The 27,324-nt window shown below is 47.5% G+C and overlaps 1 long non-coding RNA gene across 1 annotated transcript in view; it reads left to right on the forward strand.

The window, feature by feature from the left end:
- The window catches only part of LOC115086155, a 36,497-nt gene extending 10,174 nt beyond the window's left edge, over window positions 1-26,323 (forward strand). The window contains exons 2-3 of the long non-coding RNA XR_003855113.1: window positions 19,692-19,801; window positions 26,048-26,323. This is a non-coding gene — a long non-coding RNA (uncharacterized LOC115086155). The remainder of the gene's footprint in view (window positions 1-19,691; window positions 19,802-26,047) is intronic.
- The last annotated feature ends 1,001 nt before the right edge of the window (window positions 26,324-27,324 follow it).

Here is a 27,324-nt window from a genome sequence, read left to right on the forward strand (position 1 = left end):
CTGGAAGCCGGTGTCCCCCCAGGAGGAGCCCGTAGGGACCCGGCCGCTGGGACTTAGGTGGATCCTCGGAGGCGGAGTCCTGAAGAAGTCCAAGGTCGAGAGTCAGAGGGACGTCGCTCACCAGGCCAAGTCGTGTCCAGAGAATCACCGCTAGCCGAACCGAGTCAGGAACCAGAGAATCACCGAAGCCAATCCGAGTCAGGAACCAGAGAATCAAGAGACAAAGCAGGAACACAGCAACTGGAAGCAGGAAGAACCTGGGAACCTCGTTGCAAGGCAGGGAAGGCTTGTAACTGCAGGGCTTAAATAGCCCTGCAGCGTCTGACGTCAGCAGAGGAGGAGCAGAGCTTTCCCGCGCTGGCCCCTTTAAATCTAGGGCTCAGCCGCGCGCGCGGCCAGCCGTGGGAGAACGCCGGCAGCTCCGTCGGTGCGGCAGCAGCGCGTTCCGAGGCCTGCACGGCCTGGTCGGGGCTGGAGGGAACCGGAGCTGGGTGCAGGTAGGCGGTGGCGGTCCCGGCCGACCCGGGAGCGCAACAGTACCCCCTCTCCTACGCCCCCTCCTCGGGGGCTGGGGCCTATCCGGGTGAGACAGATGGAACTGGCAGAGGAGGTCCTTATCCAGGATGTGGGAGGAGGGTTCCCACGAGTTCTCCTCAGGACCGTATCCCTCCCAAGAGAGGAGATATTCCCAGCGATGACGACGGAACCGAACATCCAATACCTCCTTTACCGTGTACGTGGCCCTGGGGTCCGAAGCGACAGCAGTGGGCTCTGGAGGCAGAGGTCAAAAGCGAGAGAGGACCACAGGCTTGAGGAGGGAGACATGGAAGACGTCATGTATCCGAAGGGTAGATGGAAGACGTAAGCGGTAGGAAACTGCTCCAACTCGTTCGGCTACCCGGAAGGGTCCAATGTACCGGGGCGCTAACCGCATGGAAGGAATCCGAAGCTGGATGTTCTTGGTACTGAGCCATACCCTAGATCCGGGCAGAAACACTGGGGTGGGCCGCCGAGACCTATCCGCGTAAGCCTTGAACCGGGCGGCGGTGCGGTGAAGCTTCTCTTGAGTGGCGTGCCAAAGATTGTGAATTTGGCTGGCCATCAATTGCGCCGCCGGTGAGGAGACAGACACTGGTAATGGTAGAGGAGGTTTGGGAACCTTCCCATAAACCAACTGGAAAGGGGACTGCAGCGTGGCAGAGTGTCGATGGCGATTATAAGAGAACTCGGCCCAAGGTAGGAGGGCGACCCAGTTGTCCTGCAGCTCCCCTACAAAGGCTCGGAGGAACGCCTTCTGAGTTCGATTTGTGCGTTCAACTTGACCGTTGCCCTGAGGGTGAAACGCCGTGGTTAGGTCTAGCTGGACCCCAAATTTCCTGCAGAGAGCCCTCCAGTACTTTGCCGTGAATTGGGGCCCCCGGTCCGAGGCAATATGTAGGGGCAGGCCATGCAGTCGGAAGACATGATGAACAAAAAGCTCAGCCAATTCGGAGGCGGAGGGCAGCTTGGCTAAGGGCACAAAATGAGCCATCTTCGAGAATCGGTCGACCGTGACCCAAATCACGGTCTTCCCATTGGACAAGGGCAATTCCACTATGAAATCCGTAGATATGTGCGTCCACGGTTCCATGGGAATGGGGAGCGGCTGTAGGAGACCCCAGGGACGGCCTGGTAATGGTTTTTGCTGTGCGCACGTAGGGCATGATTGTACATAGAGACGGACATCCTCCTTCATCCGTGGCCACCAATAGAACTCCGTTAAAAGCTCAAGAGTCCGGGCTATCCCTGGGTGACCAGCCATCAGAGAGTCGTGTGCCCACGCTAAGACCCTCCTCCTAGAGCGGACAGGAACCACCGTCTTCCCCGCGGGCCCAGTTTCTGAGGCAGCCAGTTGTACTTTAGCGGGGTCCAGAATGTATTGAAGAGGCTCCACGGTATCATCAACCTCCGTGGCTCGGGAGAGGGCATCTGCCCTCACATTCTTAGCTGCCAGTCGGTAATGGAGGGAGAAATTAAACCGACTGAAAAAGAGGGACCAGCGCGCCTGTCTGGGATTGAGCCTCTGAGCGTGACATATGTACTCTAAATTTTTGTGATCGGTGTACACTATGATAGGATGCTGAGCCCCCTCCAGCCATTGGCGCCACTCCTTGAAGGCTAATTTGATGGCAAGTAGTTCCTTATCGCCGATACCGTAGTTCTTCTCAGCGGGAGAAAACTTACGGGAGAAGAAAGAGCATGGCCAGGACTTGCCATTCTTGGAGACCTGGGCTAGCACCGCCCCCACCGCCACGTCGGAGGCATCGACCTCTACTATGAACTGGCGCAGAGGGTCAGGATGTCGGAGGCAGGTATCTTGTAAGAAAGCCGTCTTGAGGTCTTGGAAGGCCTGTATGGCAGCGGGCCCCCACGTCCTTGCGTCGGCACCCTTTCGAGTAAGCGCTGTCAGAGGAGCCACAAGACTGGAGTAGTGCGGGATAAACTGGCGATAGAAGTTGGCGAAGCCTAAGAAACGCTGGAGCGCTTTCACTCCCACTGGTTGTGGCCAGTTCCGGATAGCGGCGACTTTATCTGGATCCATACGGAAGCCGGTAGAATAAACGATGTACCCCAGGAAGGGCAGAGATTCCTCCTCGAATTGACACTTCTCCAGCTTGGCATACAATCGGTTCTCTCTTAGCTTCAGCAAAACCTGGCGAACATGTTGACGATGCTCCTCAAGGTCCCGGGAGTATATTAACACATCGTCCAGGTAGACGATGACTGAGGTGTGCAGAAGGTCGCGAAGCACCTCGTTCATTAGATTTTGAAACACGGCCGGGGCGTTACAGAGACCAAACGGCATGACGAGGTATTCATAATGACCGTCCCTGGTATTAAAAGCGGTCTTCCACTCGTCTCCCGGTCGAATCCGTACGAGATTGTACGCCCCTCTAAGGTCCAGCTTGGTGAAGATGCGGGCCCCTTGCAGACGATCCAGGAGCTCCGGAATCAGGGGTAACGGGTAGCGGTCTCGTCGGGTGATCTGGTTCAGGCCCCGGTAATCGATACAGGGCCGAAGAGACCCATCCTTTTTGGCCACGAAGAAGAAGCCGGCTCCCGCCGGGGAGTTAGATGGTCTTATAAACCCCCGGTCCAGATTCTCCTTAATGTATGCGGACATGGCCTTGGTTTCCGGCAGGGATAAGGGGTAAACCCTACCGCGAGGTGGCGTAGTATCTGGCAGCAGATCAATCGCGCAGTCGAAGGGCCGATGCTCAGGAAGTAATTCAGCCTTCTCCTTCGAGAAGACATCCCGGAAGGCCTGGTACTGTGGTGGCACCGTCAGCGGGGCTGCCAGGAGCGGGAGCGTCTGTAATGGACGAGCAGGAAGACAGCGATGGAAGCATGCTGGCCCCCATGACGTGATCTGAAGCGAGTCCCAGTTTATCACTGGTGAATGCTCCCTCAGCCAGGGCAGACCTAAGATGAGCGGGTGAATGGATTTCTCAAGGATGAGAAAAGAAATCTCCTCCCTATGAAGAAGCCCGACCTGAAGCTGGAGAGGATGCGTACGAGTGGTAATGGTCCCCGGAAGAGGGATCCCCTGGATGGAAGATACCTGCAAGGGTGGTTCCTGGGGCAAGACCTCGAGCTGCAATTGTTGTACCAGATCTCGGAGGATAAAATTCCCCCCGGACCCGGAGTCGAGCAGGGCCAAAGTGTCGAATCCTCCTCCTGGGAGACAGAGTTTTACCGGAACGGTACATGGGGAGTTCGGAGAGGTATTGCCTAGAATCAACTGCCCACTGGACTCTAGGTTCGGGCGTTTCCCGGGCGTTCGGTGCAGCGAGCCAGGAAGTGCCCCTTACCACCACAGTAGAGACATAACCCCTGCGAGCGTCGATGCTTCCGTTCTTCGGAAGAGAGGAGGCCCCGGCCCAATTGCATGGGTTCTTCAGGAGGGAGGGCAGCTGCAGCAGGTGGTGATGCTCGGGCCCGAGGTGGCGTGGTTCTATGGCCGGCCTGCCCGTGGACGGACCTTCGCTCCCGGAAGCGACGCTGGATGCGTCGGTCAACTCGTCCGGCCAGCTCAATGAGTTCTTGGAGGTCGTCCGGAAGATCGCGGGCCGCGAGTTCGTCCTGGAGCCGTGGAGAAAGCCCCTCCAGGAAAATTCCATGTAGGCTGTCCTCCCCCCAGGCCAGTTCGGAGGCGAGGGTCTGGAACTCCATAGCGTATTCCTCTAGGGGACGGTTGCCCTGTCTCAGCTGGAGGAGTTCTGAGGCGGCCGTGGAGGCTCGAGAGGATTCATCAAAAATCCTCCGGAAAGACTTGATGAACTGCACAAGGTTATTCAGTCGGGAATCCTGACGCTCCCAGAGGGAGGAAGCCCAGGCCAAGGGTCTCCCGTCAAGGAGGGAAATAATGTAGGTCGTCTTGACTCGATCCGTGGAAAATTGCGCAGGCAGAAGGTCAAAGCGGATATAGAATTAGTTGAGGAATCCCCGGCACGACTTCGGATTCCCTGAGTACCGGGGTGGCGGAGGCATCTGTACAGGGGCGGTGGAACCCGTATTGGCCTGAGATGAGGATGCCACAGAACTGGCTGCGGAGGCCCCCTCAACACGATCCGCCAGGCGTTGGACTGTCGACATCAGGGTGTCGAGGCAGATCTGTTGCTGTTGTAGCTTTTGGGCTAGGCCCGGAATAGCTTTGAGGCCGGCAAGGTCCGCCGGGTCCATGGCCTTGCAAACTGTTAACTTCGTGGACCCTTGGGCCGATCGGAACCGGTGGATGGAAGGCTGAGAAGGTTCTCAGCACTGGTCCCGATCAGAAGGCGGCAGAGGCGGACTCGAGGATGGCTGGAGGAAGGAACCACGGAAGGCCCTATGCGACCAAGGGCTTAGCAGGGAATAGAAGAGAAGGTGAGACTGGCCTGGTGGTAGAAGGTCTTCACCCTGGAAGCCGGTACTCCCCCGAGAGGAGCTCGTAAGAGTCCGACCGCTGGGACTTAGGAGATTCACCCTGGAAGCCGGTGTCCCCCCAGGAGGAGCCCGTAGGGACCCGGCCGCTGGGACTTAGGTGTATCCTCGGAGGCGGAGTCCTGAAGAAGTCCAAGGTCGAGAGTCAGAGGGACGTCGCTCACCAGGCCAAGTCGTGTCCAGAGAATCACCGCTAGCCGAACCGAGTCAGGAACCAGAGAATCACCGAAGCCAATCCGAGTCAGGAACCAGAGAATCACCGAAGCCAATCCGAGTCAGGAACCAGAGAATCAAGAGACGAAGCAGGAACACAGCAACTGGAAGCAGGAAGAACCTGGGAACCTCGTTGCAAGACAGGGAAGGCGTCTGACGTCACCAGAGGAGGTGCAGAGCTTTCCCGCACTGGCCCCTTTAAATCTAGGGCTCAGCCGCGCACGCGCGCGGCTAGGGGGCGGGGCCAGCCGCGGGAGAACGCCGGCAGCTCCGTCAGCGCGGCAGCAGCGCGCTCCGAGGCCTGCACGGCCTGGTCGGGGCTGGAGGGGACCGGAGCTGGGTGCAGGTAGGCGGTGGCGGTCCCAGCCGACCCAGGAGCGCAACAGGAAGGGTCCATCTCTAATTCTTTCTATCAGGCCGATGCAATATCGGTGCGCGGAAACTCATGATTGAATGCCCGCTCTCCTAATGTGTGGCACCCGATGTAATATTTAAATGGGCTGCTTCAGTAAAGGAGGTGCTAAGGGAAATTGTGCGCCCTAGCACCTCCTCGGCAACGGGCGCCCAGGAGAGGTGGCTATCAGCGGGTTAGGAAAACAGACGGTCAATTTTACGAGCATCTATTTTCCTGACCTGTGCACAGCCACGGGTTAGGAAAATGGACGCTCGTTATTTGAGCGTCCCTTTTCCTAACCTGACTGCAGCACACTTTTTTTTAAGGTTTTTCCTTTTCCAGTTCCTCCGACTTAATATTGCCACGATATTAAGTCAGAGGAACTACAGAAAAGTAGTATTTTCTGCTTTTCTGTAAAGTTTTTGGGCTCCTCAAGAATTAACGCCTGCTCTGGGGCAGAAGTTAATTTTTGTGGGTAAAAATGTACGCATCAGGGGAAATAGCTAATACATGTGATGAAAACTACTAGCTATGTGCTTGGCTGGACGTGCATTTTGGACGTGCTAACACGTTTTGCATTGGGGGTTTTGGACATGCATCCAAAACATGCGTCCAATTGCATATTGAGCCGTGCTCTGCAGCCAGCGCACGATCTTGCATCAGCCTGTATGTGCCCCTGGGTGCCAAGTAAAGGATCCATCTCACCCAGGGGTTACAATAGAAACACAGAAACATAGAAGAATGATGGTAGAAAAAGTGGTGTTTTGTTTTTTTTTTAATTTATCCAGCTATCTTATATAGCAGGTTAAGCCCAAAAAGTGCTACTTAGACTGACAAGTAGCATTTTTCAGACTTATCCGGCTAAGTAGCTACTTAGCTGCTTAATTTAGAACTTATCCGGCTAGGTTATGCTACTTATCCGGATAAGTCCGAACTTACATGGCTCACAGTTTCTCCAAACACAAGCTTGTTTGCCCACATAGGTACTCATATTTTATAACCTGCACATATCATTTGCTGCAGAAGTGGCATCTTTTATTTTGAAGTGAAAGGGATATATGTGCCATTTCTTCTAAGGTACAGGTTAGTTCTATTTTGTCCAGAAAAGTCTTAATTATTTCATCCCCACTGTTCTCTAATTAGGGATGCTCAAACCAGTCCTATGGGCCCCCCCCAGCCAGTCAAGTTTTCAGGATATCCCTTATGAATATGCATGAGAAATATTTGCATACATAGGGCAAAAGTAGCAGTCGACACCATCCTTTCCCTAGTTAATGTCACGGTTAGTGAGCCCTTGGTCTGTGGTCATGCAGCCTGATAGGTGAACCTACAGGCCCATTCTGACAGCTAGCGGACAAGCCCTACAGGAACCAGAGCTGGACTTCACCTTTACCAGCCCCTTGCCACACAAGTTAAGCCTTTGGGTTCTGGGGGCCGGAAGGACTTAGGTGAGGGTTCCAAAAGCGCAGTCAGGAAGAGTTCAAGAACAATCAGTGGTCTGGGCTGGCAGCGAAGAAGCAGGATCCAGGTGCAGGCTGAAGTAGGGGCAGGCAGCAGGCAAGAGAGTGGTCAAGATCTGTAGCAGAGGTCATACCAGGTGGCAGGCAGAAGGGTGGTCAAGGTCCGTAGCAAAGGTCAGTACCAGGAGGCAGGCACAAGAAGGATGGACCAGACAAGACAAAAAGGTCCAAGACACAGACAGGGAGGACAGACTAGGCATGGTAGACAAGGCAAGATAGGACAAGGTGCGGCAAGGCAATGCAACAACAAGTCAAGACAAGGAGGCAGCAAAGAAAAGAGGCAAGACAACAAGGCAAGAACATAAGGAAACATAAGGCAGGGGCACAGAGAATAGCAACACGTACTGCAGCTCATGAGGACCTGTTGCTGAGACACTGGAGTGGAGCATGGCTGGGGTTTAAATACTCAGCCACAGTGACATCATCAGAGGTGCGCTGGCTGGGTTTCCCGCACGGGGCCTACAAATCTGGAGAGCATGCGAGCGTGCATGCCTAGAGGGAGGCAGGGCACAACAGACCTGGGGCAAGATGGCAGCATCACAGCTGTATGGTGGTCTTAGAGGCATCCAGAGACCACATTGGAGAATGGAGTAAGTGCAGTCAGTCATAGGACCAACCCGTGACTGGCCAGCATGTTACAGTTAGCTTCTATCCTCTTCATGATACCAGGCTTTAAAAGATATCATCTATGCTGAGATGCAAAGATGTCCCAAATAGATCATCAGGACAGGTGTATAAAATGTTTAGGCCCTGCTCTTGACATCCCAAATTGCATTGTCTGTGCTTGCATGTCCTCTAGTGTCAGAAAATAGAGGAGCCATGCACTTTAGGATTTCCTGGAGTCAGCTCAGACAGCAGTGTTGCGAGCGCTGGAGAGCGGTCGCTTGATCGGGACAGAGTGTGTGCCCTTGGACCACAGCACAAGGCCAGAGGAGAACCCAGGGCATGCGCCTTGGCAGGCGAGATGTATTCGAGCACAGGTGGACAAGCTGAAGACTCAGAGCACTCTGACCTCTGTCGAACCTGAATGCACCAGAAGAGACCCAGCAACTCAATGCTGGTCTCTGGGGTAGCCCTCTGGCCACTCGATATCCCTTTCAGACCTGCCACCTGGGAATGGCAGGTGCAACAGGATGGACAGAGGTCGATGACGAATGATGACTCTGGAACAAGGATGAGATGTAGGCACTTGGAGACTTGGACGAGACGTGGAGACATAGATGAGACGAAGATACTTGGAGACTCAGGCAGCCACTGCCCCTCAGCGTGCCCTGTACAGCCCCCCATGGGCTGGTTGCAGACCACACTGTCCCACTGCGCACCCTACACAACTTGACGAGGCTGGTTGCGGACCACGTGGAGAGCGGGACAAGCACAAGGTTTAAGCTCAGGAAAAAGGGGAATCCGGGCAGTGCTTGAAGAAGGATCCAACTGGACCAGGGCTCCAATGACCGGAAACATGACTCAGGAACAGATTCAGACATGGATTCAGGCTTAACTCACAGATGGCCATCTGGAGACTGGGATCAGCAGGAAGGAACAAGGCTGGAACTCCCGGAACCAAGGACTGGAGAATCTGGAACATCCAAAGACAGGAACCGAAGAGACTGGAACATCGAAAACAGGAACCAAAGAGACTAGGATATCCGAAGACAGGAACTGAAGAGACTGGGACATCTGAAGACAGGAACTGAAGAGAATGGAACATCCAAAGACAGGAACTGAAAAACTGGAACATCAGGACACGGGACGGATGAGGACACTGGATCTGTCGAGAGACCAGGAACACAGGACGAAGACAAGGGAGCTCCCACAAAGAACAGAAGACCCTGAAGGAGTGAAGATGGACCTTGGAGCCTCCTGGATGGAAGAACAGGAATGGAGCATCCAGGAGCAGAAGCTCCTTGTGAAGGAAATGAGGGACTGGTGAAGAGCCCTTTCATAGGGCTGAAGAAGAGATGCACAGTGACGTCATCAAACAGGGCCGTGGGGCTTTTCCTGCCATGGGCCCTTTAAATGCAGCAGAGAGGTGCAGCTGCGCGCCTAGGGGAAGGCCGGCCAGAAGCAGCAGTGGCGGCTGAAGGCAGCACTCCTGCCGCGAAGGGAGCAAGGACGTCGGAGGCCTCCAGGTCGTGAGGGAAAGAAGGCAGCATTGGCAGTGGCTCTCCGTGCCGCAGAGAGAACAGGACCGGCGTTTGGCAGCAGGCAGGGCAAAAGAGTTCCTTTGCCGCAAGGAAGGCAATGGCGTCGGTGGCACCTGGACTGTGGAGGAAGCAAGGACATCGGTGGCCTCCGGGCCGCGGGGAGAGCAGGCACGATGTCTGAGGCGCTCCTGCCGCACAGGAAAAGTGGCATGGGCCAAGGGAGGCTGTGGCGGTGTGGCCCCATGCTGCCGGAAAACAGGTTCAGACGCCTTGGCATCGGGCTGCAGGGCGAAGGAGCAGCATTCGGCCACGCAAAGGTGAGAGGCTGCTCGTGGCTGGGCCCCATGAGCAGAATCGTAACAAACAGGAAAGAGAAGGAAACCATCACAATCTTGGCATAGACAACCATGTATGTATATGTGTGTGTATAAGGGAGAGAGAGAGCATGTATGTTTGTGTGTATGGGGAGAGAGAAAGAGAGTATGTATGTGTTTTATTTGGGAAGAGCGAGAGAGCATTATGTGCATGTGTTTGTCTGGGAGACAGCATGTGTGTATGGGGGAGAGAGAGTGCATATATTTATGTGTGTATATATGCAAACGTGGTGTGTTGGAAAGTGTGTGTATGACAGCATTTGTGACTAATCGAATGTGTGTTGGAAAGTGTGTGTTTATGAGAGAGAAGAGAAAGTTTGTGCCTCCCCCCCACAGAGGAAAAGGATGGGAGTGTTTGGAGGAGTGAGATAGCAGGAAAAAGGTTGAGGAGGTGGTAAAAGAAGCCCATCTTTTCAGCTCTGCTTTCCCTACCTGAAAATGTATCATGACTGTTTTTAGATTAATTTGGTGCATAACTGTTTGTCTTTATTTTATTTGTTATGTGCTATTGTTTTCTTATGCTTTGTCAAACTTGTATATTATATTGACTTTCAGGCTAATTTTAAAATGAGCGCGTATATCTGTGTGCGAGCGGAGACATGCTTGAATTTTAAATCATTTGTGCATTTGCGCGCATATGATTTAAAATATGCCTACTGCATGTAAGTATGCTCCTAATTTTAAGAGGTTACTCGAGCAAACCTACTTTGGGTATCTTCCATAGGACTTTGATGGCTTTAATGTGCATATGTAAGCAGATTTTAATACATGCTGCGCGGGGAACATTCCCAGTTTTTCCACTTAGTCCACCAGTTTGCCCAGTCAATCTTGAGGTCATCCAGACTCTTGTGGTTCTTCATCCTGCACATCCATCAGTTGACTCTGACCCCTCACCCTGTCATGTAAGCCCAAAAACGCAAGATCTGCAGACTTTCTCCTCATCAGGAGCAGCACTAAAGTTATGTGGCTAAGAAGGCGCTGTGCACTGTGGCCTCCACTTTTAAAATTTGGAGTTACGTGTGTAAGTTGGCCCCACCCCAGAACGTTATTGCCCTTCCCCTAACTCCATCCCTTTTTGTTACTCACATAAGAACATAAGAACATAAGAAAATGCCATACTGGATCAGACCAAGGGTCCATCAAGCCCAGCATCCTGTTTCCAACAGTGGCCAATCCAGGCCATAAGAACCTGGCAAGTGCCCAAAAACTAAGTCTATTCCATGTAACCATTGCTAATGGCAGTGGCTATTCTCTAAGTGAACTTAATAGCAGGTAATGGACTTCTCCTCCAAGAACTTATCCAATCCTTTTTAAAACACAGCTATACTAACTGCACTAACCACATTCTCTGGCAACAAATTCCAGAGTTTAATTGTGCATTGAGTGAAAAAGAACTTTCTCCAATTAGTTTTAAATGTGCCCCATGCTAACTTCATGGAGTGCCCCCTAGTCTTTCTACTATCCGAAAGAGTAAATAACCGATTCACATCTACCCGTTCTAGACCTCTCATGATTTTAAACACCTCTATCATATCTCCACTCAGTCGTCTCTTCTCCAAGCTGAAAAGTCCTAACCTCTTTAGTCTTTCATACGCATATATATACGTGTAACTTCCGGCTTTTAAAATTTGCATTGTTTACGTGTGGCCCACATATTTTCCTATATGGGATTTTTAGCACAAGCAACGCTTTTAAAATGTGGTCTTTTATATGTATGCAGGGGAGGACGTGAAAAACCAGATGAGGGGAGTGTGCAGATGAGAGAATGCATTTATTTATTTAAATTCCGCCGATCTGAAAATCTCGGCAGATTACAAGTCACATGCATAGTCTTAGGAGCAAAGGAAAATAGTTGAGGACTGGAAAGGAGGTGTGTATAAAGGGTGGAAATAGGGGCTAGGGAGTGGGGGGGAAGAGATTGGGAAAGAATGAGAAAGCAGGTAGATGGATTTAGAAGGTAAGATTGGGAGATAGAAAGCTGGGGGATAGATGAAGGTTGAAAAGAGAATGATGGTGACTGAAAGATGAGGAGAAAGAAAGAGGGGTGAAATCTAGCTATGAATGCTTACAGGCAGAAAAAAGAAATGAAGAAAGGAGGTGAAAGTTAAAGATCAATCTCAGAGACAAATGTAGAGGAGGAAGTGAAACAGAACAGAAATTGGTAAATGGGTGGAAAAGAAATTTCTATAAAAAAATAAATACATTTCTATAAAAAGACAGGAGAAGAAATGAAAAATAAAAGGAGACCCTGAATAGGGTAACATTCTTCCCTACAGAAACTGCAATCTGTAGCAGAAGCATTCCCAATAGATAAGATGAAGCATTTTGAACCAGTAAGTCAAGCAGCTGAAGAATGTGGTAAACAACTTATCAGGTTGGCCTATGATGCTTATAATACTTTTTCTAGAACTTCTGCAGTAGCTATTGGAGCCAGAAGACTAACTTGGCTGTATGCCTCAGTTCTCCATGAAGATGCCAATGATAAGCTTGCAGATGGTCCATGCAAAGGATACAATTTCTTTAGAGAAAAGGTAAAAGAAACAGTGGATATCTATAAGGATCACTGTGCTACTCTCCTCACCCTCTCAGTAGCTACAACTCCTTAGAAGCCCTCTGCTTCTAAGAAAGGTCAGCATCAGTCCTACAGAAAACATTACAATACTTCAATTCCAGGAGAAGACATTATTAGTATCCTTACCCATGCCTCATCTTCAGCAGCAACAACAGCAGCATCAGAGCAGATTGGTTATCAGGGAGAGAATATAGCCTAAGCCTTTGCAACAAATGAAGGGCAAGGCTTATCCATTTTTTCTACTGTAATGGTAGCTTTGCATCCTTACATTTAATTGCTATTACAGCATACTATCAACCATCAGAAGAGTTCCCAGCTTCAAGAATCCAATAACAGAAACATTTATAAAAGGCCTCAACAACAATTTGCATCCATTTATAAAAGAAACTCCAATGCAGGGGATCTAAACTTGGTCTTGTCTGCTCTAATGAAACCATCCTTTGAGCCTATGGCATACAATGAAATCAAGTATCATTCATGGAATACACTATTTCTCATAGCAATCACCTCACCTGAAAGAGTAAATGAGCTTTAGGCATTAGTGGTTGAGCCTACTTTTTTACAAATCTTCAAAAACAAAATAATGTTACAAACTCACCTGAAATTTATGCTAAAAATGGTTTTCCCTTTCCATTTAAATCAATTCATAGTACTGCTTATGTTCTTCCCAAAGGTGCACTCCAACAAAGAAAAACATATATTAGACTGTAGAAAAGCTTTGTATTTTTTATCTAGAAAGAACAAAGCTACTTAGAAAAGCTTCCCAGTTATTCATCTCACTGGATCCAGGTAGACATGGCAAACCGGTAGGAAACCACACCCTGTCATCATGGTTGTTAGACTGCATCTCATTCTGTTATAGGGCAAAGGGATATATCTCCCCAAAAAGATTAAAGCTCATCACGTTCGAGCTTCAGTCAGTCCCAGTACAAGATATCTGCAAAGCAGCAAAGGAGTTGTTACGATCCCCCCTGTTGCTGCGCTACAGGTGGTCTCTCACCTTCCTCCCGGAGGCCGCTCTGAAGCCAGGGCCTCGCCTGTGTTCCTTCCGGGACTTGCTCCAGGGCCTGAGAGGCCTAGCTGTGCCTGTGGCTTGCATGCCAGCGTTTGGACTTCCTGTTTGGCGACGCCCTTCTCCTAGGGGCCGGCCCGCAGCTCTCCTCCTTATTTATAGGGCCAGCGGTGGGCGGTCCTGGCAAGCTCCTCCCAGGGAGTTGCCTTCTACCTCCAGTATATAAGGACTTCCTTGTCATTTGCAACTGGCCTCTGGATCGGGCTCTACAGTTGTCTGTAACCTTGCCGATCCAGGTCCTCCGTGATCGCCTATGCCTTGATGGGTCCCTGTCCAGTGTCTCTGCCTTGATGTCCTGTTTTGATGTCTGCTACCTGATGTTACTGATGTCTGTCTTGATGTGTTACCTGATGTCTGATCCAGTTCCTGCTCTTCCTTGATGTCCTCGTCTGGCTCCAGAGCCTTCTGGCCTGTTGGGCCCTGGCGTGGCCAACAGGAGGGATTTGTCCCCCGGGCTCTTGAGCTTCTGTTCCTGCCAGCCGACGGGGCTTCGGATGTCATTGGTCCCGGCATCGGAGTTCCTTCTCGACTGGACCTTTCCTGGTGCACCCTCCTTTCCTCAGCGTGGTCCGCGACCAGCCTTCCTGGGCAGTGTAGGGCGCGTCTGGGACGGGGTGGTCCGCGACTCAGTCCCACGGGTGGGCTGAGTAGGGCGCCCTGATGGACAGTGCCATGTCTTCCTTCCAGCCCTCATCTTCGTTGTTTGCACCTGCCTTGTCTACGATGTCTTCAGTGTAAGGACTCTGTCTGCCCTCGCCTCTGTCCGGCCTGCCGCCCATTGCCGTACCCAGCGGCAGGTCCGAAAGGGCCGGGAACAGTCGGAGGACCGTTCATCAGTCAACTTCCCAGTGTTGGCTACCATGGGCGTGCAGGTCCGGCTGAGGGTCAGACTCTGTGCCTGTTTCTGTACCCGCCTGGCTCACCATGCCTGCCCAGCTCACCTCCCACGGTGTGGCTGGGGCTCCTCCCTAGCTTTCGCCGTGGCCCAAGGGCTCACCACCAGCTCGAGACGACCGCGCCCACGCGCGCTCGTAACAGGAGTCCTCCTTTCATGCCTTTGCCAAGCACTATTGTCTCAAACAGGAATCTTGAAGGGGCAGTGTCTTTGGCCAAGCAGTTTTCTAGAATCTACTCAAATAAATACTTCAATTTTCCCATCTTCCAATATGCTCCAGGTTGCTTACATATATGGGTGTATCAATCAACATCTAAAAATTAAGCAACCCTCAGCTAAGGAATCTCCATTTGTGTGGCTGCATTTTGTCCTGCTTGTCCACTGAGAATGTAAAGTTGCTTACCTGTAAGAGGTGTTCATAGACAACAGAACAAATCAGCCACACAATACCACCCGTCTCCCCAAAGAGATGATATGAAAAGACTGAGGAGACTTGCACAGGGCAGTGAACAGGAACTCTTGTGCATGCTCAGGTTTTTTTTCTGAGCTCTGAGAGCATATCCAGGCCAATGCCATCAGAAGATGTTACCTACTTGAGTGACTGATTTGTCCTACTGACTACAGAGAACACTTGTTAAAGGTAAATAACTTAGCTTTTTAAATACTCTCAACCTCATCTGGGAACTGACTCTGTTCCAGAAATACAAGAGGCCTTGCCCAATCTATGACCATTTAATTCTAGAAAGTCAATCTCTATATGCCTATCTTTTAATTCCCCCCTTACCTAACAATCCAACCCAAACTAGAACTAACAGATTAAAAACATCCCCTATTCAACAACAATTAATTTGCCTTCCCCATATCATGATTGTCACATGATCACAAATTTGTGAAAAAAGAGAACATCTGAAAGAAAACTTGAGTGCATTTGAACAAGCAGAATATTCTTATTCTCCCTCCTAATCCTACCTTTATCCCCCTGTTTCTAAACCCCCTGGTATCCCACTACCTCTGGGACCCCCTAGGACTGCTAGCACTATTATCTCCCATCAATAGGCTAGCATATTGCACATAACTTTCCCCCAGCAGTACCTTTCCAGGTGGAACTATCGGGACCTGGAATCCAAAATTACCACCCTGTTATTCATTCCCACAACACAAGTGCACATCAGGTATAACACTAACAACCACCCACAGCTTACCCTATGCTTTCTTCCCTGTTACACAATCTTATTACCATCATCCTTGGGTTGCAGAGAAAATATTGTCCCTCCCAATTGCTTAATATGCAAATTGCCCACCACTTCAACATTTATATGATTTAAGCCAGTATCCTATATAGTTTAGGTTTATGACATTTTCTGCTCTTGTATATACATCAATATGGATATGATGCTGTTCATGCTCTGCATACTGTCCCAAGACAACATAAAAACTGGTGTGTCTTTTGCAATTAATTTTGAGTTTTTATCCTTCAAGTTTCTTCCACTTACTGGTTGTTAGGGTTATTGATGTTTGGGTGGATCTTTGGGCACTATGGCAGCTGACCACGCCCACGGGGGACAGTCTCGTGAAGGACCACAGTGTCAGGCTAGACTCTGGACACACAAACACAGATTTGAATCTTTTATTAAACAGTTTTGGAAACCACCAGAGGTGGCAGTAGTGAGTAGTGGATGTTGAGCCCGGCTGGGCAGGTCTTGCACAGAATGCTGGAACAGCGAATCTTCTGCTAGGCTGTGCTGTACTGGAAAGAGACTGAGAGTTCTGAGTACCCAATGAAAAGCATTCAGAGTCCCAGGTAGAATTAGGAGAATCTCCGAGACAGGGAGAGCAGGCCCTCGAGGAGCGAGTCCCTGATCCCTTAGAGCAGAGAGACTCAGTTGTATTGTACTCATGTAGCAGTAACAGAGATTCCACTAGACGAGAGGTCTGGCACCGGAACAGAGGGCAGGCCCTCAAGGAGCGAGTACCTGGTTCCAGTGAAGCAGTACTGTGGAACAGATGGTAGTTGTACTCACAAAAGGAAATTGTTCATGAAGTCTTCCAAGTAGAAAGGTTTGAAGATGCAGGCAGCGACTCAGGGAACATGGGCCCTCGAGGAGCGAGTACCGGTTTCCTAATAGCACCTGAAAGAAGCAGAAGAGGCTCCCGAGGAGCGGGTACCCCGTTAACAACCCCGAAGGATGTAAGAGTTCCAGATAGCACTGGAGTGGCAGAGCAGCTTCGGTACGGAGAGCGAATCCCACCCGTAGAATTACCGTTGCTAACTCGATGAGCTAGCACATACTATAGGCTTAAATATCCGGGCAGCATGACGTCATATCAGGGGGACGCCCCTGAGCTTCGCACCAACATGGAAATAAAGATGAGGCGGCGTGCACGCGCGCGCCCTAAGGTACCTTGGAGGAGCATGGCGGGAGGCAGCACCAAAGCCGGTCCAGGGATGCCGGAGAGGATGGCAAACAGACGCCATGGCAGCTAGTAGTCCAAGGTGAGCGGGAGAAGCCGCAAGTAGTGAGAGGTAAGCAGGGCGAAGCCGTCAAAGACCACTGGTGTAACACATCTCACCCCCATCATTACTGCACTATTTGTAACTTTTTTATTTATTTCCCAACTACCCCTAAACACACATACTTCCAAACACAGAATTTCCCTCATTAAACTCAGGCCACCCCCTTCAACCTCCCTCATGGCCATTGTATTACCTCAGTGTTTCCCAACCCTCTCCTGGAGGCACACCTAACCAGTCACGGTTTCAGGAATTCTACAATGAATATGCATGAGATAGATTTGCATACCTAGGTCTCCAATGTATGCAAATCTAATTTATGAATATTTGTTATGGATATCCTGAAAACCTGACTGGTTAGGTGTGTCTCCAGGAGAGAGTTGGGGAACACTATATTAACTTGTTAAAAAAAAACCCAAAAGGCATACAAGTCTGCAAAGCCAAAATGATAAAACCCCCACATCTTCATAAACAACAGCAACGGATAAAAACAAAACAAAAAAAACATGACAGGATGAAGACCAAAGAGAAGTAAGAATATAAAACAAAAGAAACACCACCCAGTCATGTTCTAGCCACATCCCCAAAAGATCATCCCAGCAGAAAACAAGTCCTGCTGAATATATAGTACCTAGCTTGGTTTATAGTTATCCAGATAAGTTTAAATCTGCTCTCTACATCCAGACTTATCTACCTGACTGGTAAAAGAAAATCCGACCATATATCCCCAGTACTCCACAACCTACAGTGGCTCTCTGTTAAAAAAAGAATAGAGTACAAAGTCATCACAATTCTACATAAGACAATTCACAAAGCAGACTTCACTGCCCTGGACAACATTATACATCTGCATAAACCATCACGTACAACAAGATCTACATATAAAATTCAGCTGGATGTCCCTTCATTACCACAAGCCAAACTTTCCTCCACCAGAAATAGAGCCATTTCTATAGTCGGCCCAAAATTATGGAACTCTTTACCTCTACACCTCAATTCACAAGAAAATCTTAAATCCTTTAAAAAGGAACTTAAAGAATGGCTACTCTCACAGTCTTACAATGACTGTTCACCCAATGATAACAGAGCATAAATCCTTTTTCATATCCACCTCTCGCCCCCTTTTTATTCCAACAATCCTTCTGACTCTCGCCCGACTTGCAGAAACCTTCTTTCTCTTTAACGGCTTCAACCGTCAACTTCAAGAACTGCATACATTCTTATCTATTGTTCAATGTACTTGTTAACTTTTACTAAGTTAATACTCTGTTTCTATCTGTTTTAATGTTATGAATTTAAATGTAACTGGTTCGTTGTAATGTAAACCGGAGTGAAGGCATTGTTAGCTGTACCTCGGTATATAAACAAATGCTAAATAAAAAAAAAAAAAAAAAAATACTTAGGGGTTATTTTCCATGCAAAAAACACCTTAACGCATGGTGTGATACTAATTTTAGAAAATGGGTGGAGTTTGGGGCACAATTTCTGGCCAAGTAGGCTGGCTTTGCAATGCCATATTGAACAGTTTTAATGTGGGAAATAACTATACCTTTTTCATTTGTGTTAAGCTGTGCAACTTATAGTAGTTAGGTATTTATACCTCTATAGGAGGCCCACTTAGTTACTCGAGGTGAGGTTTAGGTATTAGTGTAGGGGTTAGGGGCCACTTTGACATGCAGAGTGAGATGTACGAACAGAACAGTGCACTCTTGAGAAGATTTGATGTCCTTCGGAGTGAGGAAACTCACCCAAAGATGAGATTTGTACAATGGTCTCTCAACCTAGCTTGATGGACTCTATACCTGGGTTAAACAGGTAGAGAGTCCATCAAGCTAGGTTGATGGACTCTCTACCTCTCTCTCTTTCTCTCTCTCTCTCTCTCATTGTGGCATGTACCACAAAGTGTGAAAAAGTTATCACACTCTACAGTAATACATATGTGAAGTGCTAAGATAGTGCACTTTGCAATAAATAACCTATTACCATAAAACATGCCCTTCTTCCTATCATGTGATAGTTTGATGAATCATGGCCTTAGCCAGATAACACTGAATATCAGTGCATTTAACCCATTGTCCCTGAATTCAGGGACGGCCTAATATCAATAACTGGTATAATCACATACTGAATAACTAATATTAAAAATAGCACATTGACAAAAACTTATGATTCCTCGCAAGCTTTTTGACAGTCTACTGTTAAGGAGCTTTCAAGCTACATGATATGCTCTTCTATATCATCCATGTGAGCTACTATCTCACCAACATCAAAACTAATTGGGCTACTTGTCCACCATTATTTTTAAACAATTATCAAGTGTACTGTGAATTTTTGCTGTAAGCTTATCCATAACATCCTTAACAGCCTCAGGACAAAGTGTGGTGAAAGCCATTTCTTCTGCACTTGAAAGCTGATTTTCCTTCTTTTAATACATCTTTTGAGTTTTATTGACTGATCCGCCCAGAGAGCAGAAATTAAGTGCTTGGCCTCTTCCTTAGACATTTTCTGAGTCTCCATGTTAGTTTTAAATACCGAAAAATAAGGATTCGTCACACAAAGCAGCAGGAGAATCATGGCTGAAAATGTGTTTAATGTTTTACACTTTATGTGACTTTGGGAGCTTCCCAACTAAGACAGCAAAGTCAGCAGGCAGCATGAAGAAAATTGCGAAATTGGTATGCTGCCTAGGTCTCTAGCCAGCAGAAAAATGATGCTAACCTTGTGCTTTAGACCAGTGGGAGAATAGAATAGAAGTTGACAGACATAAAAATAAAATCCCATTTGCAAGCCAAATCAGAGGAACTGTGAAGGACAATCAGTGAGAACCTTCATCCAGTTAGAAATCAAGTATTGGCATATCTGCTTTGAGGTCAGCCTTTATGAAAGCATATTAGGTTAATGAATAGCTGTGAGGCAGTGGTCTGAATCTCTTCAGTTATAAAAACTATTAATTGAATCAAATGAATTGTTAACTCTTTTTTTTTTTCTTAGTAATTTAGGATTTAAAAAAAAAAATTCTGATTCTTTTTTCAGCTGCAGAATGGTATAGATGGCCTTGAACCAGAAGACAGGACAATCGTTCAAACACTGCTAGAAAGTTTACAGGAGAGGACAAAAACCCAATCTAACCAGCCAGATATGGTGTATCCTTTTCTATGAAGCCAACTGCAAAAGTAAAGTGTGGCTGTCAGACTAGATTGTAATTTTAATACAAATAATCAAAAAATTGTCTCCAAATTACAGACAATAGTGTGTTTTTTCTGTGGACATTCAGGACAAAATCAGCCACACAAATGGGTAACATCATCCTGATGGTGCCAGTATGGAAAAATTCTCTCAGAGCTCAGAAAAACCTTCTTGGCAGTCTTCAAACCCTAGGTTTTCTTATCAATTTCCCCAAATCCAACATGACTCTGTCTCCTGTAATAGACTTCATAGGACCACATGTAGACACACTGAAGGAAAAAATATTTCTGCCTCAGCAGAGGGCAGACAAATTGTCCAAAGTAATCCTGAACATCATAAAATGATATCAAGCTCCTGCTGACTTTTCATGAAGATGTTAGGCCATATGGCAGCAATAGTTCATGTCCTGGAAGAAAAAATTCATAAACCATTACCAATGTAGAATTGGGAAAGCCACTGCTTTTCCCTAGTTATGGGCAAGAAGGACAGGATCTATTCTTTGGGATCCTGCCAGTTACTTGGCCACTGTCAGAGCCAGGTTGCTGGATTTGATGGAACTTTTATCTGACCCAGCATGACATTTCTTATGTTTCACACCTGATGTGCATTTCCAAATGAGAGAGGCTCAATGGCAGCCGAAGTTCCAAGAGAACCTTCTTATTTTTTCATAGCTCTGAGAAAGCTTTTCTGTCCTAGCACTTGCAGAAGGACATCATCCACTTGTGTGGCTATTTTATCCAGCTGTCTATGAAGAATACCTGTTACAGATGAGCAGCTTTGCTACATGGGTGAAAAATAGCATGTTTCAACAAATTATGTTTTAAGTATTTGTATTTTTCTTGTTGCCCAGCAGGAAAATATTTTGTATTGCTAATGTGGCCTGTTGTTTGGGGGCACCTGAAAAAATTCAGGTTTGGGTTTATTAGATCAGTATTTGATAAACTGGACGTCAGATAATTAGTTTGTACTGGGGAATTAGTACATTTTAGTAATCCATCTGTTGATCTTCCCCAGTATAAATTCTTTCATACTAAAGTAATTCCAAACTTGTCTGATTAATCCACACTTTGTATTCAATACAAAATTCACTTCACCAATGCAATAAAGTTCACAGTTCTCAAGTTCTTAGTTTGTGAAAAGCCATCCTGATGAGGAAACATACAGAGGCACTTGGATTTCGGATTTAATTACTCACCTTTCCAAATCCTGCGCTCAAGGCAAGTTACAGTTTAGGTATAGAAGGAAGATCCCTGCCCTAGAGAAGGCTTACAATTTAATTCATATTTTCTCCAGTCACATCTGATTCTCTATAGAAAAGGAGGAAAGAAAGTCAAATTTGTGAGGTGATGTCATCTGACAGCACCAAGGATGGAAGTGCCATAGCTCTGAGTAAATGCTTTTAAGCACCTTGGGGCATGTGTGATGTGCTGCATATGCTCAGTGGCTGAGTGAGGTTCCTGCAGTCTTTTTTTCTTTCACAGAGGGGCCAATACAATATAGTGTGCTCAGCCTAGTGCATAGCTTGACTCGGGTTGGATGCGCATTTTGGACGTGCCAGAGTAACTCTCAATGCAATAATGGGATTAGCGTGTTCAAAACATGCATCTAAACCAGCATGTAGCTAATAGCGCTCATCACATGTATATGTCATGGAGTTGAGGCTATTAGCTATTACCCCAATGCAAAAAAATCACTGAGCGCCCGATTTGCACGTTTTACTATGTCAAACTTAATGCCAGCCACTGAGCTGGCGTTAAGTCTTCACGCGCTGCGAGTCTCCACAAAAAAGCCAAAAATTCTGCTTTTCTGTGGCTCCTCCTACTTAATATAATTGCGATACTAAGTAGGAGAAACCACATAAGGCAGCATCAGGAAAAAAAAAGTCTTGATGGCGGTCAGGTTAGGAAAAAAAGACATTCGATTTACAAGCGTCCGTTTGCCTAACCCACGCACAACCACATCTCCTGGGCATCCAATGCCAAGGTTCCGTTTAGCGTAGCATCTCAATTACATATTAAATCGGTCACCCAGGAGACATAGCTGTGTACACACTAAAAAAATGGGCGCCTAGTTTGGATGCACATTTTTACGCGCATCATACTGTATCGGCCCCAGAGTGAATAGGACAGGTCCTGCGGTGCTCTGATCATTTAGTTGTGAAGATTCCTCATGAGACACCATTTTTTTCACTTTAATCTGTTTGGCTTTTTTTTGTTTTTCTGCTCTGTTCCTGCACAGTCTAGCAGGCTGTTGCTCTTTCTAGAAAGAGAGCCTTGTTCTTCACTTTGGCTGATTTCTTTTTCTCCATCATAGTTGAAAGAAGAGCCACAGGTTTTAAGTGGATAAGATAGCCCTGCTTTTATTAAGAGTAGATCGTGATGTAAAAAATGATGGGCCCAATATTCAGCGCCACTTAGCCGGATAAGTTCAGACTTATCTGATTTATTGGCGGGGTTTGAATATTCAGTTGCGTTCAGCGGCCACTTCTTAGCTGTATTATTCGACTAAATAGTTATCCATCTAAGTGAAGGGTGGAATAGAACATTCCAGGATGTGGCTACGTCTCCGGCTAATTTAGATGGATCAATGGCGATATTCAGACTTATCCAACTAAGGTCTAGATTCATCAAATTGCTATAAATATAGCAAAAATAGTGCCTGCGCTAAAAAAATGGGCGTGGTTAGGATCATTTCCTATATATCACATCGCATAGGAAATTATAGTATTGCGCATATCATCAGCTCGTCGCACATAGCATCAGCAAGTTGCACGTTTTGTCAGCGTATCGCATGTCATTTTACGTGGCGCGCATTGATTTATGCATGGCGCATTATTTTTCTGGTTTATATATATCGGCTTCCTGCAGCTGCCTCTTTGAGGGTGTATCAGACATTTGGAGAGAGGAAAGAAGAGTAAATGAGTTGGTAGTTGGTTGGATGAATTTAACGAGTTCTAAGTGAAGTGTCCTGTGGCTTGTTTCTTATGTTTCACTTTCCCTTTGTCTGTTGTCTTGACCTGTGTGCGTCAAAGTTTTTGTTTGTCCTGTTTGTCTATTGTCTTCATGTTTGAGTGAGAATTGATGGTGAGGCAGAGTGATGAGGTATGGTGGTGAGGCAGAGGAGGAGTGGTGAGGCGGAGTGGTGAGGTGTGGTGGTGAGGCAGAGGAGAAGTGGTTTTGTTGAGGAGTGGAGAGGATGGAACATGAGAGGCAGGGGAAGAGAAGAAAGGAGAGGCATGAGATGAGGAGGTAGAGGAGGGACGAATGGAGGAGAGAAGGAGTGAGGACAAGGGCAGCAGTGCTGCCGAAGGAGGAGGATTAGAAGTAGGGACAGGAACAGGAGTAAAGATAGGGAGGGGGGAAGGAATAGGATGAGCGGGAAGGGGATAGGCAAGGAGATGATGTCATCTAGAGATGTGGGAATCTCGCGAGCGGCTAGCTCATCTTTGAGGGCAGGAGATAAGCCATCCAGATAGATTGCCCGTAGGCAGTGCTCTTGCCATCCCAGTTCTGTGGTGAGGATCCTGAATTCTACCGTGAATTCATTGAGTGAATGTGAACTTTGCCGGAGATGGAGAAGCTGATGACCCGCAACCGCCTGTCGGCTGGGGACCTGGAAGGTTCATTTGAAGACTGCGATGAAGTGAGAAAGATGACGGAGAATGTCATCCGAATGTTCCCAAAGTGGGGAAGCCCATGCCAGGGCCTTTCCCTCAAGGCGTGAAAGTGATCTTTGTATTTTCGCTTGGAAACAGTTCAGGCTGAAGGGGGAACTGCATAAAGCATTGGTTGAGGAAACCTCGACAGAGGCGTGGATCTCCATTGAAGCGAGGTGGAGCAGGAAGGGCCAGAGATGCCCGTGAGGGCACGGGTTGGACCCAGCCCCTCGAGCTGATCTTAAGAGAGTTCTCGAGTTGAGACCGTAGTCTCTCCACAGATGAAGTCAGTGCTTCTAGAGTTTGCTGTTGATTTCAGACATGAGCTGTTAGGCCAGGGATGGCCTGCAAGGCAGGAGACTCTGCCGAGTCCATAGCCTTGGAAATCTGTTGCACTGGGAGTGGACCCTTGGCCTGGTGCAGGATTGGTACGGTCCTCCGGTCGGACCTGGAGAGCGCCTGCCATCAGTAGGCGGAGCACAGGAGGAGACAAGGCTAGCTAGAGCTTCACCATTAGCAACCCGGGGTTCCCTCAGGTTGAGCCCTTGGTTACCAGGGCCGCCTGGTCTTAGGTAGGCCTCGCAGAGTCTCCTAGAGAGAAAGTTCAAGGGAGTGCCCACTATGAACAAGGGTGCACGGTCAGTGTTCAAGTAAGGAAGTCCAGAGATTGCAGGAGGCCAGAATAAAGTGTCCAAATGTATAGCGAGAATCAATGCCAGGGTCTTTGCATAGAATGATCAGCCAGGCAGAGGTCAGGTCAGGCAGCGATCAGAGTAGTCAAGAACAGGCAAAAGGTCAGGACTGTGAGATCAGTCTGAAGGGTACCACCAGGAATGGAGAGACGAACATAAGAAGAACATGCCATACTGGGTCAGACCAAGGCTACTGTTTCCAACAGTAGCCAATCCAGGCCATAAGAACCTGGCAAGTACCCAAAAACTAAGTCTATCCCATGCTACTGTTGCTAATAAAAGGAATGGCTAGTCTCTAAGTCAACTTAATTAATAGCAGGTAATGGACTTCTCCTTGTTATAATCTGCTATGCTGATGGGAGGAGCAAGCAGATGGTAGTTAGCAATCTGTTAGAATCTGTTATGCTGATGGGAGAAGCAAGCAGATGGGAGTTAGCGATCTGTTAGGAATTAGCTCCTGAAGTGGGAGGAGTTTAGCAATCTAATATGCTCTGTAGGCGGAGCTAGCAATCTTGTTATGATATAGACTGCTGAGTTGGCAATCTGTACCAGCGGAGTGCTAGAGAGGGTACTCAGCTGGAAAGGAATGTAAATAGGTGAATCCTTGGGCTGATGGCAGATGACAGCGCCCCCAGGAGGGTATCCTGAGAGGGACCACTGACTAGGCTTGGGTATGAAGACAGACACGGATAGTTCTTTTATTAGGCAGGTTAGTAGAACCACCAGAGGTGGCAGTAGTGAGCTGATATGCCCGGCAGGGCTGAAGTCCCTCAGATACCGGAACTGTGATCCCAGGGTTGCTGAGCTGTGGAGAGACTATAGATAGTGAGTAGACAGGGTATGCTGTATTCATAGCCAGTAGTAGATGACAATCTCACATAGATTCTTAAAGAGGCTCAGTAGCTGGAAAGAGTTAGGTCCTTGAGGAGCGAGTACCTGGTTCCTGGAGGAGGCAGAGTAGCTTGGAACGAATCTCTTGCTAACTCAAATCGTAAGTGAAAGTGAAGACCTTTTATATTGGAAGCGGATGACTTCAATACAGGGGGATGCCCCTGAGGTTCGCGCCCTTGCTGGTACATACTTCGGAGCGTGCGCACGCGCGACCTATGTCATCAGGAACATGGCGGATCCGCAGCGTCGAGCCGGTCCGGGGATGCCGGGGAGAAGCGGCATGGAGACACTGCAGCAGCAAGCCGTCCATCAGACCCGGAGGGAGTCGCCACAGAGGCAGAGAGGGTGGAGTGAGGGTGTAGAGCAGCCACGAATGCAACAGTACCCCCCTTCAAAAGGCGATCTCCTCTTCGGGTACCAGGCTTAGGTTTCAAAGGATGCGCAAGGTGGAAGTGATGAAGCATCTCTTTATCCAAGATATTGGTCTGTGGCTCCCAAGTGATCAAATTGGGGCCGAAGCCTTCCCAAATTAGAAGGTATACAAAATTCTTGCCTCTGTTACGAACATCCAGAATCTCTTTGATCTTGATTTCAACTTCGTCTTCAGCAACGGTGACAGATGGATCTTGAGATTTGGAAGTCTTGACTTGGAGGCAGGTCTCTTTTATTAGGTAAAATAGAAATGAGCTGAAAACTAGGATTATACCTAATCCCACAGATGACCTTAGCACAAGTGTTAATTTAAAGTAATCTGTAGTACCACAGACAATCTAATGCAGCATCCAGGGCCATATACAGTAAATACAATTATGAGACAACTGGAGAGCCATTGGTACTGGCAAGCATGCGTCTTTTAAGATGAATGTGCATAAAAGCAAAATATGTGGTCATTTGATTACATGTGACAAATTGTTCAAATTGCTGGCAAGACATTATTATACAGTCCTTTATTCTATATGCATCAGATGTTTAGAAGGAGTTGCTGTCTCTCTCTCTCATGTGGCAAGCTGAAGGGACAGAAGACACTCCAGTTAAAGAGCAAAGGGAAAGAGGAAATGCTAGATTGGAGATCGGTGTAGTAATTCACGTGTTCTTTGAGTTACAAAATGTCAAGTAAATACAGCAGAATTCATTCCATCTGACTTTCTGCCAAAAGAGAATCCCATAAAATTCTGCTAATAAACAAGGCAAATACCAGATAGTGTGGACTATAATCCAGCTGCATTGTTCTCTTTTTTTGGGTTGAGAGGTTTGTTTTATTATTATTGCTCCTATTTTGTTGTAATCTTGGTAAAATTACTGGTTTCCCTATTGTATATAACTATTGTGCTGAATGTTTTGTACCTGCTTTCTGCTGTTAGTAAAGCAGAAATCAAATAATAATAAATACAATCATTGCTGTCATACACAGTTTATCACAGCTGCATATCCTCTGTTAGCCATTTTTCTGCATTTTCCTGAACCTTGCTCCCTCAAATCTCTGCTTACCTATCTTTCTGTAGCTTCTCTATCCTCACAGCCTCTGCTTGATATTCCTGCACTATCTTATCCCTGTACCTGTTGGGAATCTTTGGAAATTTTTTTGAGATGTTATCATTATAAGCAGCTCTGTATATTGCTTTATGTGTTACTGTAATTTTAAAGTAATAATAAAAGACATGAGCTTTGCTTTATTTTCTTCATTGATTTACTAGGATACCTCACATGTCCCAGCACTATGGGAAACTGCAAATCCTACGGCAACTGCTTCTGATCTCATCAGGGCGCAATGTGAAAGCATCTCTGGGAAATGACATTGCTCTCTCATTATACCCTGCTGCAGGTCAGCAGAATATCTGAGTGCTGGGTCTAAAATCGAGAGGATGTGCTTTCATATTTTCCTTTTTTTGAAGGAGGAGGGAATAATGTCAGGCAGTGTCCTCCTTTGAGCTTTTAACTCAAATCAAGCCATAATTTTCAAAGTAAAATGTAAATTTAATATACTATCATAGTAATTTTCAAAAGCTCATTTACCCATTGTAAATGCACTTAACACTGGTAAAATCTATTGACAATTCTGTAGCATATATTACAGCAATTTTCAATGGGAAAACCTACAAGAATGCTGAGGACCAAGCTGAGATCCCACTGGGGAACCATGGCCCTGAAAGGAGGATGAATTTATTTGATCTCACACTTATTATTTATTTAGAAATATTTCTATTCCGCCTATAGCGGCAAACTGTGCTAAGAGGATCACAAC

Source organism: Rhinatrema bivittatum, chromosome 2, assembly GCF_901001135.1.
Source record: "Rhinatrema bivittatum chromosome 2, aRhiBiv1.1, whole genome shotgun sequence".
NCBI classification, from domain to species: domain Eukaryota; kingdom Metazoa; phylum Chordata; class Amphibia; order Gymnophiona; family Rhinatrematidae; genus Rhinatrema; species Rhinatrema bivittatum.